Consider the following 12,163-nt stretch of genomic DNA (forward strand, 5'->3'; position numbering starts at 1 on the left):
TATTCCCAATCGTTCAAACTGTTTTTATTTTTTTTACCATTCTCCCTTTTCAAATATAAGTTACATGTGTGCCATATTCAATTTTAACTAAGATGTGTGTCAAATATTTTATTTTAGTGGATTGCCCTAAAATGAAATGTACTACCCCATATATGGGGCATCGTTTTATAGGCGTCGTCGACGTCGGGTTGTTTGTTTGAGCGCAAAGGTAGGTTACGGCAATGACTACGACGATCGCCGGATGCTCTACGACTTCGAAAACCACCCCTGATGGTACAGGGCGTGTTAGTAATACCCAGGCTGGTAATATATATATTTTTTGAATGTGAGATAAAAACTAGAAGGTATAAAATGTATATGCAGAGATAATAAATACAAGGAAATATCCCATTTTTTTTAAATTGCAATGCATATAAAGCTAAAGTTTCTTACTCGTTTGAGACTAAAATTGGAAGAAGGCGAATGTGCTGATATGTTGATTATTTAACCATATAGATTTAGTTTCCGTAGATCGCAAAATAACAAAATTTTATAACTTTTTATTAAAATCTGATTGAAAATAAAAGATATCAAGAAAAATCTTCCCTTGTGAAAATTTATTTTCCCGACCGGCGCTCCGACTAAAACAGTTACTATTACAATGACCTTATTTTTTCAGCACTCAGATGGCACAGATAACTAGCAAGTCAGTCAGTCAGAGTAGCCTTATCGCACTATATATGCTATAATACTAATGACAGAAGGGCTCACGTGGTAATTCTCTGCTTAAAGTCGAAAAAGAGCGACATTTTGGCGACAGGGAAATTGACTAGAATTCGCAGAAACGGGGACGATGGACACATGAATTTTTTTTTGGGGTAACTACATTAATTAGGAAAATTATAACTAAAAATTTTTTTAACTATATAGGTATTAAGATAAACATGACTTTTGACAAATACCATAAAATAATCAAACAAAGCTACCATCAAAATCTATGGGCATTAATAAAATTTTGTCAGAAACTCTTGACCAATTGTGACTGTCGTTTAGAGACAAGTCGTTTAATGCACCAAAATAAATACTTTACACTGTACGTATGGATTTTTTATTATAAGGTATCTCAATTTCGCAATATTTTCCCTACTGCAGCGTTCTAATTAAGGGAAGACGTCGTCGTTGGCGCATTTGTCAGAACATTAAGGGCATCATCATGCCCGTGAACGGCACACACGCAACCTTTATGGTTAAAATATAGTAGGTACCCTATATATTATGTAGGGTATAACCGCAATGACACAGATTTTAGAACAGGTTAATAGCTAAATAACTGTTGCACATACACACGAGAATACCTTAACACATCTAAAGATAAATGAAATTGGAAATTGGACGAAAAATCTTGATATTTTGACTAATTGGATTAGTGGAAATTTTAAAGTAGCTGTAAGTGTGTATTACTTTCTAAGAAAAGTGCCAGTGTTTCCCGAAACGGGTGAAGAACCTTCTAACTATCTCAAAAATTAATTTTTCGCTTTCACCAAAAATTACAACCAAAATTGTTATTTGTTGTTTTTAACTTTTCGTAGAATAAGTTATAGTAATAGCAAAAAAATCGAAAATAAAAAATTTTATATACCTTTATGTTTCAAATGTTCTGAACATTTTGGCATACCTTAGAAAAAATGAATGTATGTGTGTGTGTGTGTGCGGAGTTCTCCAAAAATTTAGCAATTTTTTTTTATTAATTTAGTTCTCGGTACGGGAAGTAACTGCAATTTGTCTTAAGGCACGATGCCATGCACTAGTTTTTTTTTTAATTTGAGCTCTTGTATTTAGTTAATGATATCTGAATATAATTTTTAGATGTACATTATTTGTTCTATAAGATGAATTGCTATTTTTAAAGTAGATTCAACATTTTTTATATAACCTTTATAAAACTTTATATGTGAGTGGGTTAAATAGGACTAATTGAACCTTCACAATGGTAAAGGTATAAACAATAAGAAATAGTATAATAAAAAGTAAATTAAGTTAAAAAAAAATGTTCGCATAAAATTTGTATTTCACTAACAATATTCCAAAAACAAACAAATTTATAATATCTGGAATTATGTGAAAGAAATTAATTTATTAACTTCCGAAGGAGAAATTCATAAATAAGCTAATTTATTCTTGAGTGATTTTTAATATTTTGACCTCAAATTTGAATAATGTATGTAAGCAAATTTTTGACCTCGATTTTTCTCCAGAAACGGCTGCACCGATTTAAAAAAAAAAAATTCAATTATGAATCTCGATAAGTTCTAGCGTTGATTATTTTTGCAAAACGATTCATCAAGCCATTTCTTTACAGTGCCAAATTTTTTATTTAAATTTCCACAAAAAATGCAAAAGTGATTTTAAAAATTTTAAAATCATTCGTAAGATATCATTCATATCATTTTTTAAGTGAAATTTATAAATAATGATACAAAAAAATGTATTCTCGAGTATCTTGTAAAAAGATTATAATTGCATTACTTTCTAATTACGATAAATTATGGTGATATTTTTTACATAAAATTTTGATGATAAAATAAAAAACAAAATCAATTTTCATAATCCCCCAATAAAAATTAATTCTTTTAGTTTACAAATATTGATGAAACTTTGTTTTGTCACAGAATTCTGATGAAATGTTTTTATGGCATTTGTCACGAACCATCTTTATACAAACTCATGAGCTTTTCATTAATTACATTTTCCAGTAAATCTAAATATCACGAAAGGAAAATCGTTGTTTTTTTATCATATGCGTGTTTATGATTAGAAATTATATTCATAAACATACACAGAAATATATATTATGTGAGTAAACTTTCTATTACCAGAACCGTGCACATATAGAGCAATTAATTCAGCTTCTGTTTATTAATTTAAAGGAGATAAAAATGATAATTTTTTTTTCGAAAGTCTTTTTTTAAATTTAGATTAAATTATGTGTTTTTCATGTTTGTTCGGGCGATTAATTTGATTATTGCAGGTCGAGATAATTATGTAAATATGAAGAACATGCGCATTTTATCTAAATTTTAATACGTAATTGTAAAATAAACAATGTTTAATAAAAAATAAGTTTAAAAATTTAATATACTTATACATATATATCCTTATACTTATATAACCAATAGATAAATTTTTCTCCTTCCTAAATAAATAATTTAAAAAGAAATATTTTGTAAAAGAAATATTTTGTAAAAGAAATATTTTGTAAAAAAAAATATTCTATGTAAGTTAGTTGATAATTAAATATTTAAGTTTTTTATATCTTTTTAGAAATTTTAATGCATCTTTATTTTTTAAATAATATTATTTTAATGTTAATGTTATGTTAATGAATAAGTTCATTAATAGTTAATTCCATTGATTGAAATTAAAATTAATTATGCCAAACAATTACTAGGAGTTTATTACACAAATAAGGTATTCAAACTAATTAATTAATTAACTTTTCTATAACTGTATTGAACCGATGATTTATCTATTAACTATGTTTTCTATAAGTTGATTTCATTGATGCAAATTCATATTGATGATTTCAAATAATTATTAGAATTTTATTACAAAAAATTAGGTCATTCAACCTAATTAGTAGTAGACTTAGTGTAATTATATCTAAAATGATATCTTTAACATTTGACCTCTGTATTATGTTTCTAGACATTTGTAATTATACGCAGATTATTGTTGTTGGTTTAGATTAGGAGATTTATAACAAATGCAATTTTATGAAAATTACAATAATAACAAAACAGACAATTTTTCCAGTAGAAATGAATCGTGGAACAATATTGGTTTTTATGAACAATGAAAAGTTTTATTTGAAGTATCTCTTACCAAGTTACGAAATACATGAATATAATATATATATATATATATATATATATATATATATATATAAATTAAAAAAAATGACTTACATATGCCCAAACAGATGGGCAGGCCGACCCTTTGTATAAGAACACACAGCCAGTAGTTCGCCATCTCTCTCCGCTCTTAATAAATCCTAAAAAAATAAAAAAATAATTAAATAAAGATAAAATTGAAAATTTATTCAAAATCATAAATGTAGACTTTAGGTAATATAAATATATTTTTATAAAATTTCGTTTTATTTACATAATTTTTAGCTAGTATCTTTGGTTTGTAGTCTAGTCTAGTTGTTGTCCACTAGAGTATCTTATTTATACTAGGCTAGTATCTAGTAACTAAAATTTATGAAAAAATTATTATTTATTATAATTTAGTTTTGTTCAATTAGAATATTAATATTTATTATAATTTTTTTTTGTTCGAGGCGATATGTTACAGCTATTTTGAATAAATAATAATAATAACTGTCTTATATAATATTTTCAGAAACAAATTCTTCAATGATTTATCCTAAATATTGATAACAATTTAATTTAACAATTATATTAAAGTAGTTCTTAAATTTTGTATTATAATTGTATAAATATATATCTAGATAATGATGATGTTATTAATGGTAATAACAGAATATTTCGCAAAACCCAGGCGTTGGAACATATGATTAAATATTGACTCATTAAATGCTATGGAATTATATATATATATATATATATATATATATATATATATATGTATATATATAGTGCTGGAATTAATTCTATTATATTTGGTCCAAATATCTCGTATACCACAACGAATTACATATGAAACTCAAATGATACAGTTTTAATTGGATATTTATAAATTAGAATTGATAAATACAATAAAACAACAATAAAATTCTGATAATAAAATGAATTTACAGTTTGTTTGAAATAAATTCAAGAGGTGTAAAAAATTAAATAATTTAGTTTTTATGGATGAATAATTATATAGGTCTGAATGTCTATATATTACATAGGTTTATTATTTATGTTTTAGTAAAAAAAATTTAGATATTTAATCAAAATTCATTAAATATTATAAAATATTTGTTTTTTAAAAGCTAGCAAGAAAATATATATAAAATAAAATTACCAATATTATAAATTATTACCAATAAAATATATAATATAATTAAAATATTGATATAAAATAAATTTATATAAATAAATATTAATGCAACACAGCTCACAGAATACGTAGATTTTTAATTCAAATCACTATCAAAAAAAGATAAAAAATGAATATAAGAAATAAAAAAAATTAATAAAGAATATAGGATAATTTTGATAAAAATTATACCATAATATCCAAATTAAATGAAAAGATATATTAAAGGAGAAAAGTTGAAGATGCACAACAAATGGTATAACAAAAAATAATATTATGTTTGATAAAAAACAATTTAAAAAAATATTGTTCAAAATAAACAAATATTATTCATAGAAATAAATCATTAAACTGTGAAAAATTGATGGTCTCGAAAATATTTGATTTTTTTAGTCGTTTTGAACAGCAAGTGTTCTACAAGCTTTTGTGATCTAATTTTTTAATCCAGTGTTTTAAGAAAGCAACCTGATGGTTGCCCATAAATTTCTTTGTGACGAGAATAGTATTAGAAATTGTACCGAAAGGTGGCACTTAGAATTAAATTCAGATCTTTATTGTTAAGTGCAAACCGATTTCACTACTGCTTGATATCAAGCTGTCCGAGACGCAAATTGATCCCGAAACCGTATGGTTGCAAAACTTTTTACAACAGATCACAGCTATTACTAAAAAGCCACAGATGAGTTCGAATAAGAAAGAAATTATTTTTAATTTTAACAATTTCGTGTACATAGGTAGATAGAAAGTGTTTTATAAAAAAAATGAATTGATTTTTTCTAGACTCGATCAGCCGAATTGACCGTGAACCTCTAACAAACCAAGAATTGTAGTGTTATAAACAGGAAATGAGAATCCATATGTGAATTCATTACGTCACTCGTATATAAGAGATAGCAGAACATGTTGGGGAACCGGTTATTCATTCTTGGATATTATTAGAATTAAACCAGAGAAATAGGTAAAAGGCGGATTATTTAATAAGATTAACACTAGACTTCATATAAAAGTATTTTTCCTTTCATATAAAAGGCGAAACTTAGAATAAGGTTATGAGTAAACATTTGTCTTTTAAATTATATTTCGTTTAATATAATAGGTATTTTATATATGTATTAATTTAAGTTATACACCACCAGTATCTATAATTGCTTAATTGTTTTTTTTATTCTCTTTTTTGAATTACAATCTGTCTTTACAAAAAGGGAGACATTCAGTAATTTCGATGATATATGAAATATTAAACATTAGGTCTAAAAGGTTACCCAGTAGTAAGTAAGCTTTTTCAATTTTGATATATTAAATTTAAATTTTGTGATTATATAGAAAATTGTATAATTGCGTTGGATATAATAAAACTTTTTTTTGTTTGTTCTAACTTTTTTTTGTTTGCTCTCGTTTATGTATCTACAACAGCTCATAAGATTTAATTGTATCTTGATTGCTTTATCTAATAAAATAAAAAAAAGTTTAAAAAAAAATATTGAAATGAAACAAATTTTTTTATAAAAATGTACAGAATTATATATACTTTGAATACATAGGGTAATATATTAATTGCTAATAAATAATATGTTAATTGCTTTTTCTAATAAAATAAAAAAATGAGATAAAAAATTGTATAAAAATGTACACAATTATATATACTTTGAATACATAAGGTAATATATTAATTGCTAATAAGTAATATGTTAATTGCTTTCTATAATAAAATAAAAAAAATGAAAAAAAAAATTGGATGAAACAAAAGTTTGTATGAAAATGTAAACAATCATATATATTTTTAACACATAAGGTAATATGTTATAAACTTTATTAATTTATCATATACCTAATTATAAACTTTTGCTTATAGAATTTTTTTTTGTCATATTACTAAAAATTTTATGGTAGAATTGGATCTATTACAGTTCATTATTATGAGTTCTTGATAAGCTGAGATAGCTTAAATTACATTACGTAAAATCATCAAAACAAATCACCACATGTTCCTTTATCTTTTTTTTTAAATAAATGTTAGCCGGTGCTTTGGAACACTCTTCAGGGAAGTCATAATATGATACCAGACGTTCTAAATTGTTGAGGCAAAACTCTAATAAAAGTACAGATAGGTTCTAATTATTATTACATGTATCTAAATAACCTATATTTTAGATTTTAATAATGTAGCTACTAATGTTGCTGATATCTACGATTCCGATTCTAAAACATATTAAATTCGTTGAAGCACTCGATGTACAAAAATATTATTATTGCATTTATTTCTTGTTGAGCATCCAAAATTAATAAACTGTAGATTTACTAAATAATCAGTACTATGACAGTAAAATCAAAAAATTCAAAATTAATAAAAAATTTCTTAAAAATTTTAAATTACTAGGAAGAAATCATCAACGAATTTAACGCTATAAAATTATATAATACAAGCCACATTTTTCGACTGAAAACGAATAATCTCATGGAATTAATTGAATTGTTATTAAGTTAGATTTTACCTAGATTTAGATTTAGTTTTGTAAAGTTTTACTTATTTATTAACTTATAACTCTTGATATTTTTGATAATTCATAACTTCAATTTTCCAATAATATAAGGTCAGTTCTTTACAAGATAGTTTTTTAAAAACCGTTATAAAAAAGTGTATTATCTAAATCTTAATAAAAACTATTTTAGAGTCTTGTTTATAAGCAACATAGATCATTTACCAACAAATAAAACAATGAATTTACAATAAATGTGTATATCAATCCTATATTTATATTTGCTAAATATGTATTGTAAATACATAAAATTTTTCTTCAATATGTCATTGAACTTTTATACCAATAATGACCAAATAATATAATTTTGTTCCCATATGTATATAATTATATATTCTAAACGTTTCGACTTATATGCAGATGTTAAATAAAATTGGGGTAGTTTGCATTTTAGGGGAAACATGGACTATTAATTTTCTAAACCGTTATAATAAGGGTTCAGTGAGTGTTAGTAAATCGTTAGTATATATATATATATATACAAGTTACATCGTTTTTACTGACCTTCAAAAAAATTTGAAAAAAATTAATATCAATTCATTTTTACTGAATACCTTCAAACAATTTAAAAAATTATAATGTCAAGACAAAGATGAGAAACATTTCTGAATATTTATAAATAACCGAAATAAAATGAAGAGTCATCTCAATAGCATGCAGCAAATAATTACGTTATTATGCTAATTACACTAATTTATAGCAATTTATATAACTTGTGAAAAAAAAACGTCTGTGAAAAAATATTATGTCACGCATTCCTCTATGGTTTATACAAAAAAACAATAGCTTGGAAATAAATATTTGCCATACAAATTTGTAGATTATAAAATATTTATAATTTTTTTAGAACAAATTATGACAATCTCAATACCAAAATTGTGACTAAAAGTATATCAAAGATTATAGTATTATTGTATTGAGTTTATTTAAATAAATATAAATCAAATAAGGTTAAAACAATAAATCTTATCTTCGTAAACAAACTGATATCGAAATTAGTATTACTCAAGAAGCCTAATTTAAGTTAGATTAATTTTTAAAACAGTAATACAACTAGAATATATGTGATTTAAAATAAAAATAAAGTTATAAAGTAGGGGTAAAACAATAAATCTGATCTTCCTGGCCAATCTGATATCTGAATTAGTATTACCCAAGCAGCCTAATTTAATTCAGATTTACTAACAACGAATTAAGTTAGACAATTAGAAGAAATCTGATTTAAAATATTAGCAAATAATAATTTCTATTTAATAGAAATTCTTTTCAACATATTCATGATCTCACTTACTGGTACAAGTACATACTAATATAATTAGCATGTTTACGAATACATAAATGTTTACATATTCAACATTCCGTGGATGCCCGCAACTAAAATATTTTTTTAACTGCTCTTTGATAACAAATATAAAATTTTTATTTACGTTTGTAAAGTATTAAAATACAGAACCGTACTATAAAATACAAAATATAATCGACATCCTAAAAATCATTTATTTAACTACATCACTATTAAAAATTAAAACTAAAAAAGTGTATATAAAATTTGTTTTTGTCTGATTATTTACTGTTAAATTTTAATAATAATAAATTTAATAGTTTTATGATAATAAAAAGTGGTATTCAGCAAATGGTTCGAATAAATAAAAAATATTTTTTCTTAATAATTTTATATTAACTATACTATTTTCTAAAAAAAGTATATTATAAAATTCAGATAGAATACTTAAAAAAAATATAACTGTGTATCATATGATGTAAATTAAAATCAAAGCCAAGGACCAAGTATTTTCTATTCCGGGAAATTTTAATAAATAATTCAATATACTATTTAAGTTTTGTTTAATGATATTTAATTTTAGGAAACAGAATATTGCTATCGCAAATTTCTATTTTTAACAATCTGATACATTTACCATTTCCAATTTTTTTAAAGTGATTTTTTTTAAAAGTGAGTGAGTGAAATTGATATTTTCTAGTAAAAAGTCGGATTTTATAATTTTCTGATAAATTTCTAGTACTAAGTTATTGTAAATAATTTATTTTGCCCAATTGGAATCCAATTTAATTTATATTATGATATATTAACATTGTAATAAGTTGTCTATGATATATAGAATATAGTTTGACAACAATTAACTTTAATACAATTTAAGAAAATTTATATGAATTTCAAATATTGAACAAATTTGATGTAATACAATATTCCAAACTTAAGATTTTTATGAGTAATAAGTTAACTATTTATATATTATTATTATACTATTATTATACTGCCCTAGGACAGTACTACCCATTATTATTATTATATTATTTTTACATTACACACAAAATATTTGAAAACTATAATACATTATAATTTAATTCAACAACATTGCAATATTCAAATATGTTATGCAAATCAAAATTTGTTCAATATTGTACCATTTAACAAACAATATTCAAATGTATATGATAATTATTTGTTTAAAATATATGAATGCAAGAGATTGCATAGTCAAAACAGTATAATTTCAAAATAATGTTAACATAATGATTCAAAACTGTTAAAGTAATGGATTATGTTCATTATGTAAAAAAACATTAGAAAATTAAAGGATATAAAAAATTGATGAATGAGTATAGGAATTCATAGGTCAGATGCAGAACAATTTTTGTTTCACAATTTCTTTAAACTTAAAAAAAAAAATTAAAATTTTCAAGTTTCTTCATTTTTTACATAAGGTACATAATTACTCTAATGATTTATTTCAAAGTTCTTCAGTAACCAAATTAATGATTAATATAGGTAAAAGGAAATAATTTTAATTATTTAAGTATTTTGTTAGTTTAACATCTTGAAAAAACTTATTTATTGGATTAAATGTTCCAAAAAGAATTATATATATATATATATATATATATTATTATTATTATTATTATTTATTTTTATTTCAGCCTAACGGCCTAGAAATACATCATTATACCAATAATACCTTACACCTACTTTATATACAAAAAATAAAAATAAACAGAAAAGTCTAATCAGTGGTTTCTAATAACTATAACGTTACTATATATATAGTTACTACATATAGTTACTTGGGCAACCAGTCCAGAACGTTATATATATATATATATATATATATATATATATATATATATATATATATATATATATATATATATACATATATATATATATAAGTTTAATATTTAAAATTTAATATAAAATAAAATTTAAATATTTTTCACAAACGTCAAAATGTCAATCAAACTTTATCCAAAAATCCACATACCTTCGCCTGAACAAATCATGCAAATCAAATTTCTAACTTGACAATCAGCACCGAACTTCTCCAAATCATATCACCACTATTATTTCAGAACCGACTTCCTGTACAATAAGAAACTATTGATCACTTCACTAAATTTCCGATATGTATTTTCCATAATGTCATCTATATAAATAAATCAATATCATTCGCGAATCACACTTTTATCAATCACATTGTAAAAAATAAAAAATAAAAAAATAAAAATAAACAATTTCAGGTAAGTTTGTATCCGGAGGATGTTTTGATAGTAATAACAGAGCAACGAGCGCGTTTTGACGGGAACTGACAACTGACTCAACCGGGGAAACGTGCGTTCGTCAGGCCTGCGAACCGGCGACTGACGGCGGCGGCGGCCGACGGACGCTGAAGACGGCAACGTGGTCGGGGCAGGAGTCAGGGCGCATGCGTTGGGGAAAGGACATAGTAAAGGATCGACGGGAAGAAATTGGGAAGGGAAGGAACTGAGTGAGATTCTTATTTGATTCTTATCGGAATTTGAACGGATCTAAGTATTTTACCTTAATTTGTATTTTTTTGTTTATAATATTATGGTATAATCTTATATATAAAAATGAATCGCAAAATGTGTTGGTAAGCGCATAACTCAACAAAACCTGGACCAATTTGGCCAATTCTTTTTTTAAAATGTTCGTTCAAGTCCAAGGATGGTTCTTACGGCGAGAAAAAATCGAATAATTGCCGGGAAAACTCTAGAAACAGCTCTTTTCTTTTTCTCATACAAACGTTTTCTAACTAAAATTTAAAACTATTATATAAAGTTCATATTAAATTACAAGCGCTCATTGTATACTCCTTCTAAACGATTATTCGGATTTTGATAAATCTTTCTGAAATTTGTTAAGGGAATTTTCTAGGATGTATGTGATTATAAAGAACTGGGATGTATGTGCAATATTGTAGACATAAATGGAAAACATTGCAAAAAACGACATGTCCTTATTGTTTGCATTGAAAACAAATGAAAACTTTCATCTGCCAAAAATTTCAATTTACTTATGAACCTACACAATATTAGAATATGTATAATACGTTTATGATTATGAATTTGACATTATTATTGCCAAAAAGCGGCTGAGATGTGCCAGAAATTAAAATAATATAAAATATAGTATATGTATGGCAGATTGAATGATACACATATCAAGAGGATATGACAAATTAATTCACTTGAAATATGAAATTAAGTATTAATCAGAGCCGGTCCTACTTTTAATGCTATGCATGCGAAAAATACGAGCGCACGCCTTAGGGGGCGCC

At 24.7% G+C, this 12,163-nt stretch overlaps 1 pseudogene; it reads right to left on the minus strand.

The window, feature by feature from the left end:
• LOC113373338 overlaps positions 1-11,084 on the minus strand; it is a 73,643-nt pseudogene extending 62,559 nt beyond the window's left edge.
• Positions 11,085-12,163: the final 1,079 nt, after the last annotated feature.

The sequence above is a fragment of the Ctenocephalides felis genome, unplaced genomic scaffold, assembly GCF_003426905.1.
Source record: "Ctenocephalides felis isolate EL2017-DRISC unplaced genomic scaffold, ASM342690v1 CF-g0.4_SCAFFOLD_01604, whole genome shotgun sequence".
Taxonomy (NCBI): domain Eukaryota; kingdom Metazoa; phylum Arthropoda; class Insecta; order Siphonaptera; family Pulicidae; genus Ctenocephalides; species Ctenocephalides felis.